Source organism: Theobroma cacao, chromosome 5 (genome assembly GCF_053813885.1).
Source record: "Theobroma cacao isolate CCN51 chromosome 5, ASM5381388v1, whole genome shotgun sequence".
Lineage (NCBI taxonomy): Eukaryota > Viridiplantae > Streptophyta > Magnoliopsida > Malvales > Malvaceae > Theobroma > Theobroma cacao.
The window spans coordinates 42,443,115-42,465,055 of NC_142643.1; the positions used below are offsets into that span (position 1 = coordinate 42,443,115).

Genomic DNA, 21,941 nt, shown 5'->3' on the forward strand with positions numbered 1-21,941 from the left:
GCGACATCTCGATCGACATTCATCACCCGGAATGTCAACCGGAACCCCGCAAGGCTTTAATATTAGCTTCTCATTTCCCCTGTGGGTAATTGTTTCCAAATACCACATTCTAAAAGATTTTAAACTGTTTCCAACTTAAACAAATAAAATAATAATTTCCATCTCACAGGGGTATTTTGGTCATTTATCCCAAAAATCTCAAAATCATCTAAAAATATAGTATGTAAGTGGAAAACACATATTTCATAATCAAAAATAATTTTGGATGTCTAAAACATTCGTTTAAAATGGAATTATGACTGTTATAATAAAATAAAAATATTAAATAAAATATTCAATTTTCACATAAAACGATATTTTAAGAACACTGCATAAATAATTTTTATAGCGTAAAAGCAAAATAAATTCTTACATACCGTAATACAGATAACCAAAGTATAGAATTTAATTTACAATGACACGTGGGCCCACGAATGACCAAAAGTATCAAAAGAAATGAACCTACAGTCTTTGGATGTGGCAAGTTCAACTGTAATTCTCGCCGATATCAATTATCTACAATCTATTCTGAGCTTGAAATGGGTGAAAATGAGAGTGGTGAGATTATAAAATCCCAGTGAGTAAACAAACATCACTCAAAATATCTAAAGTCGAGTAAAAGGAGACTATTAAAACATTTCATCAAACTGTGATTTATCATCCTTCAACTTATTTCAACCAAATGAAATCAATTTATTTAAAGCAAGTAATCAGTATGGCTTATGAATTTCTTAAAAAACTTGGCTCATGCCAAAAATTATTATCATACTCAGTTATCTAGGATACCTTGGCCGAGGGCTATCCCAACTGAGTCCGCCAAGGCTATTAGAAAGTCATGTTTTATTTTGAAAACATAGTCATTCATTGGCGTTGGCCGAGTTTCCCTTCACGTGGTGGTTTGGCGTGAAGTGAACTCTAAAAGTTATACCTCGGGAGTTACCCTACTCGCCTCTCCAACCGAGGTAAAAATATAATAGGATTCCGTGCCCCTCTAATAGGCTAGTCCACAGAATCCAGCCCACTGCAGCAGGTCAAACCCACCATACAATAAAATTTTGACAGCATGACAGGGCTAATATATTACTACCCAGCCTGCAAGGGTAAAATAAAGCAATTCATACAATTCATAAAAAACACAGCCCAGCCAATCATGCCAATACAATAACATAAGCCATTAATTCAATTTTAAATTTACAACATATCAGTGGTCTCCAATTACTCTATTTTCAAAATAGTTATTTCGTTTTAAGACAATTTATAAAATATTTTCATTTAAACTCATTTTGTTTACAAAACATAAAATTTTACCATTTGAACTCATTTTCATAAAATTCACCAAAACCGAATAAAAACATACTTTAGATAATTAAAATGATGGTAAGGTTACTCACCGTGTCTAGAGTGGAGATTTTTGAAATACTCAGACTATTGGTCCTCGGGTGCAATTCCCTTGCCTTTATCGGAGGACTCACCACCTTGACAGTACAAAATCAAGAAATTCACCACATTGGTACTAAATTGAAATTAAACTAATTTAGACTACTAATGCTTGATATGGAATGCAAAAATGTCTAAATTTTTGCCTAAATGCGGTGTTAGCCTATTTCGATCTTTTACCCGATAAATCGATATACGCGTCCGTTTAAACTCTAAATTAATTTTTTTCAGTTTCTATACCTCAATTGCACCCAAATTGACTTAATGTCCCTCAGTGTGGTGCAAATTATCAGTCTCGATAGCAAATTACGAAAATACCCCTAGTGGGTAAAAATTTGTATTTTTGCTTCGAAAATTTCCATTATTTTTCTAGGCTCATAATTCATCATTATTCATCATAATTCCTCAAATAAAAATCAAGATCAGCAGCCAATATTCCCCTAGAAAATTCAGCATAATGGGTTTCAATGGGAGAAAATTATATCTCTAGCTTATTTTTGCTATATTTCAATATAACTTAACTAAAATCACTTAATTCAATTAAAATCAACCAAAAATCAAGCTCAAAACTCATCCATGGAGGTTTGGCCAGCATGGGTGTCCATACCCACTTTCTAATTTTGCATGGAAATGAGAAAAAAATGCATGGGTAGTGAAAATCACAAGGAAAATCAATGAAATTTATCTTTTCAATGCTTGATTTCTTGATTTCTCTTGATTTTCCCCAAAATTTTCAGGTAGGGTTCTTATTTGTTTTTTTCCCCCTTTTCTCCCCTGGTTTGGACAGCTGAAGAAGATGAGAATTCTGGAATTTTTACCTTTTAAAGGCTAAAATAATATAATATTATTTTATTCATTTTTTTAATGTTTTATTAATTCCTTAAATTCTAGCCATCCATTTGTTTCCAAATTTTCACCATACACTTTTCCCACATATCCATAGCTTAGATAAAATTCTCAGACTTATCCAAAGTCTTGGTGGAGTAATTTTTGAAATTTACACTTTTACCCCAGTAAAAGTCAAAAATTATATTTTTGCCCAAAAAACTAAAAAATTGCCCATAGACATATTTTTCACCCCTTATACTCATACCATTCTCCAATTTATCAAATTTGATCTAAATTCTCTTAAAATCTCAAATTTTGTCCGCGAGTGGTAAAATTACGATTTTGCCCCTATACTCTAGAAATCACCAGAATTAAACTTTTTCACTGCCAAACCCTCAAATTATACTCCAATAAGTCAAATGGGGCCAAAAAAAAATTCTTTTCTAAAAATTCCCATTTGTGTCCCTAGGTGGCAAATGACCATTTTGCCCCTGGACAGTAAAAATTTCGATTTGACTCCAAATTGATCATCGAACTCCAAATCATCATATGAAACCATTCTGGGACTTTAATATTCTTAACTGCATTTTAAATTCTTCATTTGATCTAGTTCGAGGCTTAAATTAACTTAATTGTACCATTTGGTACATTGTCGTCTTTTAACAAATTTTCTTTCGGGCTTTCCAAGTATGCAAGCATATTGTCAATCATATGAATGACATGGAAAGTATTTTATAAGATCGAGCTTGACAAAAACAATATTTATAGAGTTATACGTAAATAATTTTTGTATCGTAAAAGCTAAATAAATTTATACATACTGCAATACAGTAAGCCAAAATATTTAATTTAATTTACAATAACAAGAGGGCCCCCGAATAAACAAAAGTAAAGAGGACTGTGAACCTACAGTTTGGAAAATGCAGATCCCTCGGTAGTCCTCGATGAGGTCAGCTATCTACAGTCTATATTGAACCTGAAATGGGTGGAAAGGATAGTGGTGAGATTATAAATCTCAATGAGTAAACAGACATCATCATAAATATCTAGAGTTGAGTACATTGAGACAATAAAGTAAATCATCATAAACTGGGTTATAGTATTAGAACACATTTTGTTCAAAACATGTAAAGAGGCTTATAAATCTTATAAAAACTAGGCTTGTGTCATAAATCCATTCTCGGGGATACCTTGGCCGAGGCATCCTACCGAGATCGCCAAGGCTATTAAAATTCACATTTCACATAAATCATGTTTTTGTTTTGAAAACATAGCCGTTCCTTGGCGTTGGCTGAGCTCCCCCTCACGTGGTGGTTTAACGTGAAGTGAACCCTAAACTTTACCCCAAGAGATACCCTACGCGCCTCTCCGTTCGAGGTAAGAATATAATGGGGTTTACCGTGCCCCTCTAATAGGCTGGTCCACAGAAACCCCCTACTGCAGTGATTAATTAATATATAATCCACCATATAATAAAGCTCAATAACATGATATGGCAATTTTGTAATTCGCAGTCTTTCAAGGCAACCAAACAATTCGCATTTCAATACAATTGCCAACTAGCCAATCATGCCCGATTTATCATAAGTCAATCAATTTAAACAATCAAATTGCCACAATTAACAGTCTCCGTATACTCTATTTTTCAAAATCATTATTAATTCCAAAACAATTTATAAATTAATTTCATTGAAACTCATTTATTCATAAAATATGAAAATTTACCTTTTTAAATTCCTTTTTTCATAGAATTAATGAAATCATCTAAAAACCACCCTAGATAATTAAAATGACAGTAAGTTTACTCACAATGTCTAGAATGCAGACTTTCGAAGCACTCTGTCTATTGGTCCTCGGATGCAATTTCCTTGCCTTTATCGGAGGACTCACCACCTTGACACAGTACAAAATCGAGAATTTCACTAAATTGGCACTAAATCAAATTAAACTAATTTAGACTACCAATGCATGATATGGAAAGCAAAAATGCACTGGTAACTATCTAAACCCGGTATTGGCCTAATTCGTCTTATCACCCGATTAAATTCCTAACGCGTCCTTTTAAACTCCAATTTAATTTTTTTCAGTTTCTATACTCCAATTTAATTTTTTCCAGTTTCTATACCACAATTGCACCCAAATTGACTCAATGTCCCTCAGTATAGTGCAAATTATTAGTCCCGATAGCAAATTAAGAAAATACCCCTAGTGGGTAAAAATTCATATTTTTGCTCCGAAAATTTCCATTATTTTTCTAGGCTCATAATTCATCATTCCTTAACCAATTCTCCTAGAATAAAAATCAAACTCACCCTCACTTACTACATGGTAAATTCGACCATTAATGGTTGTGGGAGAAAATAAATATTTTTCTTATTGTTTTGTTTCTAAATATGCTAAACTAACTAAAAACACTAACATAAATTAAAATCAAATAAATCCAACAACTTTCTCTCTCCTAACCCATTTTGATCAGCCAATAATTCATCATAAAAACATGCAATTTAAGCATAGAAAATGAAGAGAAATGCTTAAGGAAAATAGATTTCAAGCTTAAGTTGAAAAATCCTACCTTTTTCACTTGTTTTCCTTGATTTTCCACACTTTTTCTCTTGAAATTCCTCACCTAGGTTTTGCTTTTCCTTTCTTTCCCTCTCTTCCTTGCTTGGCCGAATATTTGGGGAATAATGGGCTGATTTGTGCTGATTTTTAAGTTAAATAATAAAATATCCTAAGCTTCACATATGATATTTTCTAATTGGTCCATTTTTAAAACTTTAAAAATTTAAACCTTTTATCTCCACCACATGATTAGTCAAAGGTCAAAAATCAGAATAAAGGAAGACCATGTGCTGGAAAAAATATCCTGGTGGTGGAAAATTACAATTTTACCCTTGGGGTGGTAAAATTATCATTTTACCCCTATACTCCAAATTATACTGAAATTAAAATTTTTCACTTCTAAACCTCAAATCATACTCCATTAAGTCAAATTATACTCCATTAAGTCAAATGGGGCCAAAAAAATCTTTTCTAAAATTTTCATTTTGTCCCTAAGTGGCAAATGATCATTTTGCCTCTGGATAGTGAAAATTTTGATTTGACTCCAAATTGATCCTCAAGCTCCGAATTACCATTTTGAGTCATCTTTGGACTGTGACGCTCTTAATCTCACCTTAAAATTCTTATTTGATCTAGTTCGAGGATTAAATCTGTCACGACCCGAAACTCCCATCGGGCCCGTGACAACTACCGCGACGTCCCGATAGGCACTTATTTCCCCAAATGCCGATCGGAATCCCGCAAGGCTTAGCATCAGCTTTCGCATATCCCCGGTGAGCGACAATTATTAAATCTTGCATTTCAAGAAATAATAATTCATTTCCAAATCAAATCAATAAAATATTATTTTCTGGCTCATAGGGGCATTTTCGTCATTTTTCTTTGAAAATACCAAAACCCGCCAAAAACATGGTGTAAAAACTAAATATGTTCATACATATTTTAAATCAAATAACTCAAGTATAAAATTACATTTACAATGACACGTGGGCCCCCAACTAACCAATAAGATGCGAGTCTGTGAACCTATAATTTTGTCAATGCAAGGCTAACTGAAGTCCTTGATGCAATCGACTATCTACCGGCTATCCCGAACCTGAAATGTGGGAAATTGAGGGTGGTGAGATTATAAAATCCTAGTGAGTAAACAGACACCATCTAAACTATCTAAAGGCGAGTAAATAGAGACAATTAAAAAATAATTAACTTCAATAAATTTTTCACATCACGAATATTCATTTCAACCAAATAATCAATATGGCTCGTGAATTACTCAAAACTTGGCTCATGCCAAATCTTGTACTCGGTGACACTTGGACCAGGGGTATTCAACCGAGCCCGCCAAGGCTGTTAAAAATTCATATTTCGCATAAATCATATTTTTATTTTGAAACATAGCCGTTCCTTGGCGTTGGCTGAGTCTCACTCTCACACGGTGGTCCACGTGAAGTGCACTCAAAAAGCCCACCTCAGGAGATACCCTACGCGCCTCTATGATCGAGGTGAGAATATAAAGGAGTTTACCGTGCCCCTCTAATAGGTTGGCCCACGGAACCCCCCACCACTGCAGTAGCTAATCTTTTATCTACCACCTGATTTATAAAATCTTTTTCTGCATGACATGGCAATTTATCGCAACCTAGCCTCTCAAGGCTAAATACACAGTACAAATAATTCTAACACCAAAATCAGTTTAGCCATTCATGCTCATTTATTGTCATAAGCCATTCAATTTAAAACCATAAATTTACAACACAAGCAGGCAGTCTCCAATTACTCTATTTTCAAAACTAGTATTCGATTTTTTAAAAAATTTATAAAATCATTTTATAAAATCATAATTTCTCTTAAAATATAGCAATTTACCATTTAAACACATTTTTCATAAAATCACACAATTGTATAAAACTACTCTAGATAATTAAGACGATAATAAGTTTACTCACAGTTTTTGAAAACTAAATTCGGGTACTCCAACTATTACTCCTCGGGTGTGATTTCTTTGCCCTTGCCAGAGGATTCGCCACCTTGACAAATTGCACAATTAAGAGGTTTACTACTTTGGTAGTAAACCAAAATAAACTAATTTATACTACTAATGCATGATATGAAGTGCAAAATGTCTAAATTTTACCTAAACGATATGTTAGCCTATTTCGGTCTTTTATCCGATAAATCGATATACGCGTCCGTTTAAACTCTAAATTAATTTTTTTCAATTTCTATACCTCAATTGCACCCAGATTGACTTAATGTTACTCAGTGTAGTGCAAATTATCAATTCCGATAGCAAATTACGAAAATACCCCTAGTGAGTAAAAATTCGTATTTTTGCTCCGAAAATTCCCATTATTTTTCTAGGCTCATATTTCATCATTATTCATCATAATTCCTCAAATAAACATCAAGATCAGCAGCCAATATTCCCCTAGAAAATTCGGCATAATGGGTTTCAATGGGAGAAAATTATTTCTCTAGCTTATTTTTGCTATATTTCAATATAACCTAACTAAAATCACTTAATTCAATTAAAATCAACCAAAACTCAAGTTCAAAACTCATCCATGGAGGTTTGGCCAGCATGGGTGTCCATACCCACTTTCTAATTTTGCATGGAAATGAGAAAAAAATGCATGGGTAGTGAAAAGCACAAGGAAAATCAATGAAATTTACCTTTTTAATGCTTGATTTCTTGATTTCTCTTGATTTTCCCCAAAATTTTCAGCTAGGGTTCTTATTTCTTTTCCCCCTTTTTCTCTCCTGGTTTGGACAGCTGAAGAAGATGAGAATTCTGGAATTTTGACATTTTTAAAGGCTAAAATAATATAATATTATTTTATTCATTTTTTTTGTTTTATTAATTCCTTAAATTCTAGCCATCCATTTATTTCTAAATTTTCACCATACACTTGTCCCACATATCCATAGCTTAGATAAAATTCTCAGACTTATCCAAAGTCTTGGTGGAGTAATTTTTTTGAAATTACACTTTTGCCCCCGTAAAAGTCCAAAATTACATTTTTACCCCAAAAACTGAAAAATTGCCCATTGACATATTTTTCATCCCTTATACTCATACCATTCTCCAATTTGTCAAATGTGATCTAAATTCTCTCAAAATCTCAAATTTTGTCCGCGGGTGGAAAAATTACGATTTTGCCCCTACACTCCAGAAATAACCGAAATTAAACTTTTTCACTGTCAAACCCTCAGATTATACTCCAATACTCAAATCATACTCTAATAAGTTAAATGGGGCCAAAAAAATCTTTTCTCAAAATTCACATTTTGTCCCTAGGTGGCAAATGACCATTTTGACCCTAGATAGTGAAAATTTCGATTTGACTCCAAATTGATCCTCGAACTCCGAATTACCATTTTGAGTCATCCTTGAACTGTAAAACTCTTAATTTCACCTCAAAATTCCTATTTGAACTAGTTTGAGGCTTAATCAACTTAATGGTACCATTAGGGGCAATATCGTCTTGTAACGATTTCTTGAACTTCCTAAACATGCAAACATTCTATTGAGCATGTAAATGACGTCGTAATTATTTTATAGAATAGGGTTTGACAAAATCAGCTTTGTTGTACCTTTAGGTACAATACCGACTTTTGTAAATTTTTCGGGACTCTCCTAGCATGCAATCATGCTATCATCACATGTATGTAATGACTAGTATTTTATAAGGTCGGGCTTTACACATTGGTTAATGCATAATCCTCTGCCTAAAGAGTAAAATTCGAATCCCTCTTCTCCTAATTAAAAAAAATTAAAAATTAGATGTAGGAAAAACACTAACATAATATTAAAAGTTACAATTATAAGTAAAAAGGTTTTTGTTATCTTTATTGTTTCTAAATGGGTCAACTCTTATTACTTAATAATTGAAAGTGATTCATCAAATGCGATTGACTGGGTGTTATTTCCCTAAACTTTTCCGTGGAAGTTGAAGAATTATATCTTGCACCTTAAAACTTTAAAAATCTCAGTTGAATAGCTAGAAACTTAAACATATCTCTCGGACTACAAATGAATTGACAATAGATTTGGCAAAGACAATGTTCAACACTACAAAATAAATTGAACTTTTTCGATGAAAAAGGTCCAATTTCCGTTGAAAATGATAATTACTGGCAGAATTTTCTATGAAAATTTATCATAAAAAATGCTATATTCAATAAAAAAAATTTTTGGTAATGAAAATTTTTCATCAGTAATGTGCATACAATTATTGATGATTTTTTTTTGTTAAAAATAAAGGCGAAGTCTACAAAAAAAAATCTATAAATTCTGTTGATATTAATTTTAAAAGAGTTTGTGAATTTGGACGAAATTCCATCAGCATTTCATTGAAAAAATACATCGATAATTTGTTGGCATTTCTTTGATAATCTATGAAAAATCCGTCGATAATTTTTTCATATATAATTCATCAATCATATGTCGTTAATGTATTGATAATTTAAGAGATTATAGTAAATTATCAAAAATTACAAATCAGTAAATATTGTTACCTTGAATTTTAAACTTTGGCAGTTTGCATCATGATGTCAGTCATGAATATGAGTCAAAGCATGATCTGATCTTGCTTGCATTTTGATCCCATTACGTAAAGTTAATAAAGATTTCTAGATTTTTTTTTTTAAAAAAAAAGAAACAAAACACGTGAACTTTGTTGCTAATTAATTTGTGAAGGAAATGGCAGTAATTAAATATATTATTTTAATTTATAATGGTATGGAAATGGCATAACATCATGATTCATTGAAATTAGGCAAAAAAATCATGATGACGTAGCCCAAATTAAATCATGAAAAGCATATTGGAACTAAAAGAAATCAATAATTTCTTTAAATAATTCCATTTTCCCGACATAAATGATTAAATTTAATGAATTAATTAAAACATATAAAAAGGTTTAGTGATTTGAAATCTCTTCCAACAGAAGGCAGTGTCACAAATAGAAAAAGGACAATTTTATTTTAAAGTAATCAATCATGTGCTTCCCAATTGTTGCTCTTCAGCATAGCATTCTTTCTTTTGAAAAAGAAAAGTTGCAAAACGGTATATTTTTATCTTAACACTGTTAATGATGCCAGCTGTATTCAGCAAATCCTCGAAGATCTCAAAAATGGGTTAGTTAAGTTTTGTTTTGGTTTCGGTGGTAAAAAATAACAATTATAAATATTATTTATAATATTTATAAATATTATTATAAAATAACAATTATTGATGATCTCAAAAACGGTAATTCTTATTTACAATAAAAAATTAAATCTCAATCCTCGTGTTACTAATACTTACATTATTATAAATATTATTTATATAATAATTCAAAATTAATTTTTTTAAATGACAAATAAAAATTTAAAATTACAATGAGTAAGAGTATATTTATTTTCATTAATAGAAAAAATTTTCAAAACATTCTTAGTAGTGTTATATATACTATAGATTGTAACACAAAGACCAAATTTGGATTGTTTGGACACTAACACCAAGATATCATTACGAGACATTTCATTACAAGCACCACGACAAATTACCTTAATCCCAAATTACAACAACAAGGACACTGGAGAAGCATAAAACATCATTAAAAAACATAATCACTAAATGACAGAACTGAACAAACAAAAAGTATTAGGCATCCTCCATTCCCAAACGATCTGAAGCAACAAGCCAGAGAAATAAAGCTGCCCTTTGGGAACCATTATTAGACATATTATCTTGACGCTTGGTAACTGATCCCAACCATATACCTGACCAGAAATAAACACTAGCTAGTACCACAAGAAACCTCCTACGTATGCAAGAAAGTCATCATGTAATGAAAAGAGCAGCTAATATGGCAGCCAATCACGATCTCTCCACCAAACAGAACATTTCAACTCTATCAACTCCGAGTTTTGCAAGAGAGTCGATCACCTTGTTCACTTCACCAAGTGTGCGGGCAAACACCACCTCTGTAATACTTTTGCAAAGTCGATCAACTTCATTAAAAATATTCCATTTGCCTCAACAAGTACAACATCAAGATTATAGATTCAGCTATCGAATATCCAACAAGCCAGAGACAATCATTTGAATTAGGCAAAAGCTTCTTTAAAAGTTTTGACGAGACAATTTGAATGTTAAACCTGACTTATCTAACTTATCTTGTATAAGCTTCTTGAAATACTCCACCATGGAAGGCGTGAGATAATTGCACCAATTTCCTACTTCAGCTTTCCTAAAAAGGGTGTTGTGTGCAATTCCGAAGGTGTGCATGCCATTCTTGTTCACGTCCAATTCTTTCAAGTTCCCAAAGCTACACATTCTTGCTATTTCTTCTACAACTCCTTGTTCCTCTTCCACTTCTGAGAAAGGAAAACCCAGGAATTTTCCCAATTTTTTTATGTGAAAATTAATGTTTTCCTTGAGATCTTCATATTGTAAAAACAATATTCGGTTGGGATTTTCTTGACTTGCCTTCCAATACCCTAGTACATGATCAAAAAATGGTCCAAAATCATGCATTCCTTGACAAAACTTCTCAAATGCTTCATCTAGTGATAAAGGCTCTACGTTATCGGGTCGAAGTTTGTCAGTAAAAAACCACAAAGAAATGAACATATCCATCGGATTTCTACATATGTAGACAATCTTAGAGTTGGAATCTTTAATGGAAGGTGGCAAAAAAGCATAAGGTAAATGGGTTGAGAACATTCTTGGTTGATAAGGGCAGCTATTTTCGAGATCCGGGCAAGGATTGTTCAAGTAAAGATCATACTCAAAGACTGGAACAAGTTGGTGAGGGTTTGAGCTGAGCAAGGGATTTTCTTCCCTTGCAAATTGATTGCGGTTCACAATTGAGAAAGTCAAGGCCTTAAGCCAAGTAGTGCCAGATTTTGGGATACTTGTAAGAAAAATATCAGAATCAAGTGCTTGGAAATGTTTCTGGAAACAAATCATAGCTCTAAACACACGAGATGCACACCAAAATCCTTGGTAGAAATAAAGATGAGTTCCATACCAGTTTTTTTCTTTTGGGAGAGTTTGCACCAATTCTTGGAATTCATCATCATCCCATGGCTCCTCCTTATCTTGGGATACTATTGAAACAATGTCTTTGGAGATCATTTCTGTTGTGTCCATAATAAAACCAGCAGTCAGGAGGAATGGATAGATATGGAGAAGAATATGTTAGTCAGTCCCTTAAATCTTAGTTGGTATTTATAAGGAATAACTTTTTGGAATCATTTTAATATGGTTTAATTCATACATACATATTGTAAAAATTAAAAAATAAGTGACGATATGTATATATTTTCCCAAAAAAAGAAACAAAAGGCCATGTGATTTGTTATCTTGTTAATGGGTATATGTTCTACTATATGTATTTTTTTTTTTTCACATTGTAACCTATTATTATAAGATATATATTATATATAATTCATGTAAAAAAATTTTGCTATAGGGGCCCCTAAGCCATTATGAATGAGGCATAAAATTATTGTAGGATTCTGTTGGTCGACAAAAGAAAATTATTTTTGATCAACACATTTTCTTTTTAAATGAGCTAGCTGATAAGAAAAAGACCAGTTAATGCACACTATAGACTAGAGAGCCAACACCTTATGGCCTACAAATTAAAATTTCCCTTTAGTTGATATTTTAGTTTTGGCATAATTCTTACTCAACATAATATGTCATGTCATGTCATCATCAATTATGATATGTCAACAAGTCATATCATTATCAATTATGATATTTTAGTATTCCACATAACGTCACGTAATATAGAATAATAAATAATATTTTGACTAAGTCAATCATTAGTATTACATGTCAAATAATATCTTGAAATTATAAATCTTTCTTTTTGGATTTATTTTCTAGATATATTACTTGATTATTTGATTTTTGTATTTAACTTTATGTGGTTTCTGGATGCTTATATTTAGTTTTCATCAATATATAGAAAATTGTGATATTATTAATTGTTGAACCTGATAATTTGCTATGTATAATCATATTTTACTTAATTCTAATATTTTAATTTATGCTAATGAGTAGTAATTTTTAATAAGTTTTTATAATTGTAGATAAATAAGCCACAGAAATGAATGATGAAATTAGGGGTAAAATGACAAGAAAACAAAAATTTTAATGATTTTCACAATAGGGGTAAAATGGTCATTTTTCACCTCGGATTAGAATTTTTAAGTTTTCATGAATTGGAGCATTTCTAGACCATTATGGACCTTGTCCCAATGTCAAAGGAGTAAAAAGATTGTATAAAAGATTAGAGGAGAATAAGCTAATTTGTGGAGGGGCATTTTGGTAATTTAAGTGGAGTGGATAAGCATGGGCTATAAATATCTCTTCCTTCCAGCAGCTTCTTCTTCTTCTTCTCTTCCCATCTCACATTGCTTCCATCCTCCATGGAAGCTTGATATGGAGCTTGCATAATTTTCTCTCTCTAGCTCTAGTTTTCATACATTTGTGCCCTTTTCACTAGAACCCTTGTATTCTTTCACTCTCTCACTTTAAAACCCTTGAAAAATTTTACTTCCATACTTTCTCTCACTAGCTAAGTGTTTAGAGAGAGAATGAGAAAGAAAGCACTATAATAAGCTTGGGAATTATTGGAAAGAATTTCAAAGTTACAAAGCTATCAAGGTGAGTAGTAAATTAGAATTGAGTTTTAACTGTTGATAATGTTTAGTGATTGATTTGTGAGTTTATTGTTGAGATCGTGTATTGACTCTAATGTGATTAAGTAGTGAACATAGATAGCCATTTAAAATGGTAATTGAAAGCTAGTTAAGAGACAGCTTTTAGGATTTATAGTGTGTGAATTAACATAATACTAATGCTAATGTGATTCTAGGTTCTAACGAAGTCCCATTACCCCTATTGGATCATTAGGGGAATTAGAGTCAACTAAAGGCTCAACAATATACCGATGAGTGAACTGCATTTCAAATTCATTTTGGGAAATGTGATTGTTTGTACAAAGCGTTTGAATGATTTAATACAACTTTTCTTAAAAATGAGTGCCTTGGGAACAAGCTTTTGAGAAATGGGTTATGTTGTGATATGTGGCTATTATGGATTCGTATACTGCTACAATATGTTGAAATATGTATATACGTACGAATATATTATTGTGTAATTATATGTACTCGGCTATGTGTGAGTAGGGAGTGCGCATAAGCCGATGATGATCTGGTTATGTGTGAGTAGGGAGTGCGCATAAATCGATGATGACCCAGCCATGTGTGAGTAGGGAGTGCGCATGAGCTGGTGATGATGGGATGGTGTGCATGATGATTATGGGTATATGTATATATATATATATGTACGTAAACATGTGTGTTATAAGAAATTTATGAGTAATGGTATATGGTTGTAATGTATGTGAAATTTGGTATGTTAAACTTTGGGAAGTTGTTATGTGTTTCTTATTGGTTTTGGACATTTCAATAGGGTGGTTTTCTTTGGGAGGAAGGGAAATTGTTCATTGGTGCCCTGTTTCTCACTGCAGGGAGAAACTCTCTGGTTTTTGGAGGGTGGCTGGCTGGAATATTGCTGTAGCGAGAATGAATCTCGCTGCAGTGAGAAAGTTTTTGTCTTAGGGCAGAAATTTTGCTGCAGCGAAAAACTTTCTGTTTTGTCTCACATCTTGATCAATTGTTGCCTTATTTTCCACTTCTTTGATACCATAGTTGAGCATGGACTTCCAACATTAAGGAATAAATGAATTAAGTTTAAAATGAAGAGGTTTGGTGAGAAACCCTCGGCCAGTTAAGAAACCCTTGGTTAGACGATAATTTAGGTCAAGTGTCACTGTAGCAGAAAGGCATTCCCGCGAGAATGCCTTTTTGCTGCAGCGAGGACCCATCGTTTATTTGACTTGATTCACATAGATGCTATTAAAGCTTTCACCATCCAAAACCTTTGTTGAGCATGGACTCTTTTCAATAAGTGATTTTTCTCATGTGGGGTTTACATGAGGGGTTTAATAAGAACTCAAATAAATTGCATTGTTTTGAAAAATGAATGCATGATGATTTCGTTAAACATTCCTTATGGTATGTGTCGTAACGTACGAGTCCGGAAACCCGATCGCCAGACGAGGGTGAAAACTCTAAAAAAAACTAGGAGTCCCCACCATTCTTTTTTTACTAGGTGCGATTGGCCACCTATTGACTCGATTCTAATCGATGAAGCCTTAAATTAATTTTAAGCCCACCGAAAAGAACCTTAAACTGGTCTACGTTTTTCTATATCTAAGTTCGGGAGTACGGTTACGCTCGGGAATGGATTAGCACCCTCGGAACGCCTATTCCATGAATGGTACCATTTTTAGATTATCCTATTGGGATTTAATTTTTAATTTCACTATATTTTCTTAGTTATTATTCTCTTATTTTATCTTCTATTTAACCTAAAATGGAATGCAAATGTGAGGCAAGATGAAATGCATGGCGTGAGATAAAAAATGTCGGACGAATAACCTTTTATCGAGGACGTTCTCCCGAATTCGCCCATCATACTGGTGGGACCCGAGGTATTCTCTCACCTAGGAAATTATTCGAGAAATTCACCTTCACAAATTCAACAAATAAATCCCATCATCGGGGTTATCGTACGTTTTTCTTTAAAAATAATATTTTCGTGCATAATGAACCTAATACGAGCGAAAACCTTTTATTAAAGATGTTTCTCGAGCCCTCCCATCATATTGGTGGGACTCGAGAACATCTTTTCACCTAGGAAACTTTTCAAAAAATACCCGCCTTCACAAGATCCTCGGAAGATCCCATCATTGGGGCTTAACTCATAAACAAAAATACTTATGTGCAATGATGTGTATGATGCAATATGTAAATGCTATACTCCTGAAATTAACTATTTTTATCATTATATTTTTTTATTATCATTATATGTTTTGTTTTATTTTTTGTATCCTTTTTATTCTAAGTTTCTCTTATATTTTCTTTGCTATTTCTTATGAATCTTCCTTCTCCGTATTTCCTTTTTGTAATTTGGTACCTTATAAATTATTCATGATTCTATGTTATCCTAGTGAACAAAATTTTATTTATTTTATTTTTTACTATTTTACCATCTTATATTTTTTATTAGTATTATTATTTTTTGTAATCAATCTTTTGTTCAAACCTAATGCCTAAAATCTTATTTTATATATCTATATTTAATTCCATTTTTTTCTTTCTACTTTCTATCTTATTTCTTTTACATAATATTTTATTAATCTATAATTTATACCATTAGATATTTAATGTTTAATTTTTAAATTATTTATTGTTTTAGATTTTCCTTATTAATAGTTTTTATTATTTGTCTATTTATTTAATGTCATGGATGTTAACATTTCACAAATTTATTATATATATATTTGAACTATCATTATTATTTTTATTTTTATCTATTATTATTTATTTATTATTTTTTTTAAAATGATTTTTGTATAGTTAAATTTTATTTATAAAAATTTTGGGATCACAAAATCGAGGCCCTCCCATTATATTGGTGGAGCCTTAATTCGGATTCCGAACCTAGGAAAAATTAACCCGAGATTGCGACTCCTCGTGTCCCGACCAATCATCCCATCATCGGTATTGAGTTCATTTTTAATCAATTTTCACCATCTCTCTATTTTTATAAAACTATTTCTTTGAACAAGTTTATCATCCACAAATGAGAATTCTATTTATTTCATTTTATTTATTTTTTATTTATTTATTTTTCAAAATTCATTCCTATGTTACCTATATAAATTCACATAATCAAATATATTCATTCATTTTTCTATTTTTCATTTTTGCATATATATTGTTAAACATTTTATTTTCACCCTTATCTTTCTTTTATATTTTTGCTTCTTTTATATGTTTTCCTTTGTCATTTAAAAAATATTTTTTATATTATATCTTTTATTCTAATTAAGCTAAATTAATTATTCTCCTATCTAAATAATTAATCCAACACAATATCACAAAGTTAACATTAGAGAAAGTATGGGTATACCTTCAATAGGTTGACAATAGTCCAACCCAGACAGCTTGCCTCAACTGGCCTACCCTACAAAAGCCCACTGGATCGCCCCCGAAATGTACTGATTCAATGCTTAATCGGCAACCACTCCTTCCCTCGGGAACGACGTCGTTTTGCACCACTCTAGTTACCCAAACGGCGGCACTTTATGTATCTACAATCCAAACATCCAAGCTGTCTTTACCCACCCTCTCTCCCATTTTCTTATTCTGCTCACTCACCCAAACTGGACCTCCCTCCTTTCACCGGCTACGAGGAAGACAAGACCTACAAAGCACCTTTCGTCGGCACTATAAACGGCTTTTCAATCTCCATTTGTAGGCTCCAAAAAGATCGAGCTTCTCTCTCTCTCTCTATCTATGCCCGTCAATCCTTCTTCCTCTCTAGCTTGCCAATCGCCGACCACCCAATAGCCTTTCCTTTCCTGGTGCCGTTCGAATCTCTCTCTCCTCCCTCTACTGGCAACCACCCAAATCAGCTTCAGATCTCTCCCAACGACAGCGTAAAAACCCCCTAAACCGCCCTCTTCTAATTGGAGACAAGAGGCCCGCAACTCTCCTTCCTTCGCTCATCCTCTGGTCGAGATGCAAAACCCCCAAAACCTTTTTTTTTAACCGATGGCAGGAGACCCAAGATTCTCCTCCCAAATCCGGCGGCACCTAAAGTTTTCTATTATGGTTTTTGGTTTTTCATTCTTTGGTTTTTTTTTTTGTTTTTGGGTTTGATTGTGGATTTTTTGTGGCTGCTAGGAAGCTTGCTAGGGATTTTTGGGTTTTTTTTTATTCCTCGATTTTTTGGCTGTCGATATTTTTGTTTTTTTTGGTTGTGGATTGTGGTTGTTTTCGGTTGCTAGAAAGCTAGGATTTCTTGGTTGCTGGTTGCTAGGATTTTCTAGCGTTTTTGATTGCTCGTTCTTGGCTGCCGTTTTGCTACAGTGCCCCCTCCCTTTGTACTCATTTGTGGCTTCTGGAAGGGGCACGCTCCACTACTATACCAGACGCAAGTTTTTCGTGTCTGGCACTGTAATGGTGGTACTGGCAAGGGCGTCCGCGCTCTGCTAGTACTCTCTTTTTTTTATAATATTCTAATTATTCAGTTAATTAATTTTTAATTACTATTTAATTTTGATTTATTATTTGTCAAAATTTAAGTGTCTACAGCTGCCCCACTTTACTCTTTTCGGTAATCCGAAATAGTGCAAAGACGTAGACACTGTACGTGACTTAAAATTTCTTAATTCTCTTACCAAAGCTTTTTTTTTTTTTGGTTTTGTTTTTTTTTTGTTTTTTTTATTTTTTGTTTTTTTTTGTTGTTTTTTTTGTTGTTTTTTTTATGTTTTTTTTAAATGAGACTCCTCAAAGCTGAGGCAACGAGACTTTTAAAAATGAACTCTTCAAAACTGAAGTAACGAGACTTTTAAAAATGAACTCCTCAAAACTGAGGCAACGAAACTTCTTAAAAATGAACTCCTCAAAACTGAGGCAACGAAACTTCTAAAATAAACTCCTCAAAACTGAGGCAACGAGACTTTTAAAAATGAAGTCCTCAAAGCTGAGGCAACGAACCTCTAAAAAATGAACTCCTCAAAACTGAGGCAACGAAACTTCTAAAAAATGAACTCCTTAAAACTGAGGCAATGAAACTTCTAAAATAAACTCCTCAAAATTGAGGCAATAAGACTTTTAAAAGTCTTGAAACTAATAACCCGGAGGTTTTAGAATATGCACCCGGAGGTTTTAAGAGAATAATGTACTCGGAGGTCTTCAGAATGTACTCGGAGGATTTAAGAGATGTGGCTCTTCGAAAACTGAGGCAACGTAACTTTAAAAATGAACTCCTCAAAACTGAGGCAACGAAACCTTTTTTCTTTTTTGAAATGGTGAAAAATAATCTACCTCATCTAAGGTTCTACGACTTTAAAGATGAATTTTCTTCTTTTTCAGTTGTTTTAAAACTTTGAACATGGCATTTTGAATATCCTAATCATCAGCTTTTTTTCTTTGGTGTATTTTAAAGCCTTCTCTTTGATCATTGGGGGATGAACTGATCACACTTCCGATCTCTCGTCTTCCCCAATTCATTGCTCACTATTGTTTTCTTCCTCTATCATATGCATGGTCCAATCATTCTTCACATTTTTACTGTTCTTCATTCTGTTGCTATTTCCATTTCTTTCTTTCTTTTCTTAATTTTTTCTCTTTCTTTTTTATATTACCAGACTCTATTTCATTCCCCGTCAATTATGATCCTTTTTCAAAATATTGCAAACATTTCTTTGCTTTATCATGCTTTTTATTAAATATCATTCCAATTTTATGGCAAATTTAATGCAATGTACTCATATCTCCTCTCTTGGTAAAATGGAAATGATGACAATGTTGGGAGCAGAAAGGCTATTTTTCATTAGAAAAAAGGGAAGTTTCTACAATCAGGCATAATGACAAGGAATAGGGGAAAATCGATTAATACAAAAGAGATACAGTTATTTCTTAATGACTGTTTCGATAGATATTGACAGTAGCCTCAAAATTTTATCTCAAAGTAGGCACAAGCGTCAACTCCCTTGTCTTTTGTCTGAACATCTCAGATCATGATTTTCATCCTTTTTGTGTTAAGCCCTTGTAGTATTTGGACCTCCTTCGTGTCTAGACCGCCCTTTCTGGTTTTCGCCGTAAACACATCTCCCATACTCAAGCCGCCTGTTCAGGCTTTCAACTTGAAAATTTTTCTTTCTGTTTTTTTTTACGCAAAATATTTCTTGACAACATTGGCATTCACTGGGTTGGAAAACTCCCTTCTGTCCATCTCTGCCAAAATTAGTGCTCCTCCTGAAAAAGCTTTATTCACCACAAATGGTCCTTCCCAATTCAGCGTCCATTTTCCGAGAGGATCCTGCTGGTTCAGAAGAATTCTTTTCAATACTAACTCTCCCTCTTAGAATTGACGAGGATGTACCTTCTTGCCATATGCCCTCATCATTCTCTTTTGATATAACTGCCCATGGCAAAGTGCCGTCAACCTCTTTTCTTCTATGAGATTCAATTGCTCATAACGAGCGTTAACTCATTCGGCTTCTTCCAACTGTACTTCTTTAAGGACCCTTAGGGAAGGGATTTCTACTTCAACTGGTAAAACTACTTCCATCCCAAATACCAAAGAGAACAGCGTAGCTCCCGTGGAAGTTCGAACTGTTGTGCGATAAGCATGCAAAGTAAAGGGTAACTTCTCATGCCAATCTTTGTATACATCTATCATCTTTTCAATTATCCTTTTGATGTTCTTGTTGGCTGCTTCTACCGCTCCATTCATTTTTGGGCGATAAGGCACCGAATTGTGATGCTTGATCTTGAACTTGGCACAAACCTCTTTCATCATTGAACCATTGAGGTTACTAGCGTTATCTATGATGATCATTTCCAGGAGACCATAGTGGCATATTATTTCTTTTTGGATGAACTTACATACCACTTTCTGGGTCACATTCGTATAAGATGCTACTTCTACCCACTTGGTGAAGTAGTCAATCACCACCAGAATAAACCGATGCCCATTTGATGCCTTCGGGGTTATTAACCCAATCACATCCATGCCCCACATTGAGAATGGCTATGGTGATGTCAATACATTCAGTGCATTTGCAAGAGTGTGGATTCTGTCTGCATATATCTGACACTTGTGACACTTTCAAGCGAAATCTATACAATTTGTTTCCAACGTGAGCCAGTAATACCCTGCTCTCATGACCTGTCTTGCCAATATATGCCCACTTGCATGTGCCCCACAAATTCCTTCGTGAACTTCCTCAACTATTTTTCGAGCTTCGACTGAATCCACACATCTTAAAAGCACTTGGTCCCTACTTCTCTTGTATAAGATGTCTCCATCCAAGAAGAAATTCATTGCCAACCTTTTAATGGTTTTCTTATCATTTTTTGAGCTTTGCTCCGGATACTACTGAAACTTGAGATAATGCACAATATCATGGTACCACGGTTTCTCGTCTACTTCTTCCTCTACACTGGAGCAGTGTGCGGGGCACTCTTGAAGATTAATCATGATGTGTTGAATCTTGACATCGGTACCAACTTTGAACATTGCTGCCAACGTGGCTAATGCATCAGCCATTTGGTTCTCCTCTCAGGGCAAATGGTTGAAGCAAATCTTATCAAAATTTTCAATCAGCTTTGAAACATACTTATGATACTAGATTAACTTCGAGTCACGTGTCTCCCATTCTCCCCGCAATTGATAAATAACCAAAGCAGAATCCCCAAATACTTTCAAAATGTGAATTTTCCTCTCAATGGCTGCTTGAAAACCCATGACACAAGCTTCATATTCTGCCACATTATTAGTGCAATAGAAATTGAGTTTGGCTATGATGGGATAATGATCTCCTTTTAGTGACACTAACACTGCCCTTATGCCATGCCCCAAGGCATTCGAAGCTCCATCGAAAAACATCTTTCAATTCTCTTTCTTTTCTGATTTCTCCTCACTTGTTTGGCATATTGACATCAAGTCCTCATCCGAAAACTCAAACTCCATGGGTTCATAATCCTTCTCCACCCTTTTCGCTAAAAAATCAGTGATTGCACTTCCTTTGATAGCTTTTTGGGACACATATACAATATCATATTCAGACAACAACATTTGCCATCTTGCCACTTTACCTGATAAAGATGGTTTCTCGAAGATGTATTTAATAGGATCCAATTTTGCAATGAGCCAAGTGGCATGATATAGCATGTACTGTCTGAGTCGATGCGTCGTTCATGCTAAAGCACAACACATCTTTTCCAACGAGGAATACTTGGACTCGTACTCAATGAACTTTTTACTCAAGTAGTAAACTACTCTTTCTTTCTTACCAGTTTCATCATGTTGTCCCAACACACATCCCATGGATCCTTCATTTACTGTCAAATACAAAAGGAGGGGTCTCTCGGCCACAGGTGGTACCAACACTAGCAGACTCAACAGATATTCTTTAACATTGTCA

General features: G+C 33.6%; 2 long non-coding RNA genes and 1 pseudogene across 2 annotated transcripts in view; 1 reads left to right on the top strand and 2 right to left on the bottom strand.

Annotated features, from left to right (window-relative positions):
• Nucleotides 1-21,941, top strand: part of LOC148762934 (uncharacterized) — a 47,107-nt gene that overhangs the window by 13,537 nt on the left and 11,629 nt on the right. The gene's annotated exons all lie outside the window — the stretch shown is intronic.
• Nucleotides 5,774-7,644, bottom strand: LOC148762938 (uncharacterized). Its single transcript, XR_016026454.1, has 3 exons — nt 7,540-7,644; nt 6,813-6,893; nt 5,774-5,962 (listed from the first exon to the last, which is right to left on the bottom strand). It is a non-coding gene; the product is annotated as an uncharacterized LOC148762938 (long non-coding RNA).
• Nucleotides 10,351-12,049, bottom strand: LOC148762939 (cytosolic sulfotransferase 15 pseudogene; annotated as a pseudogene).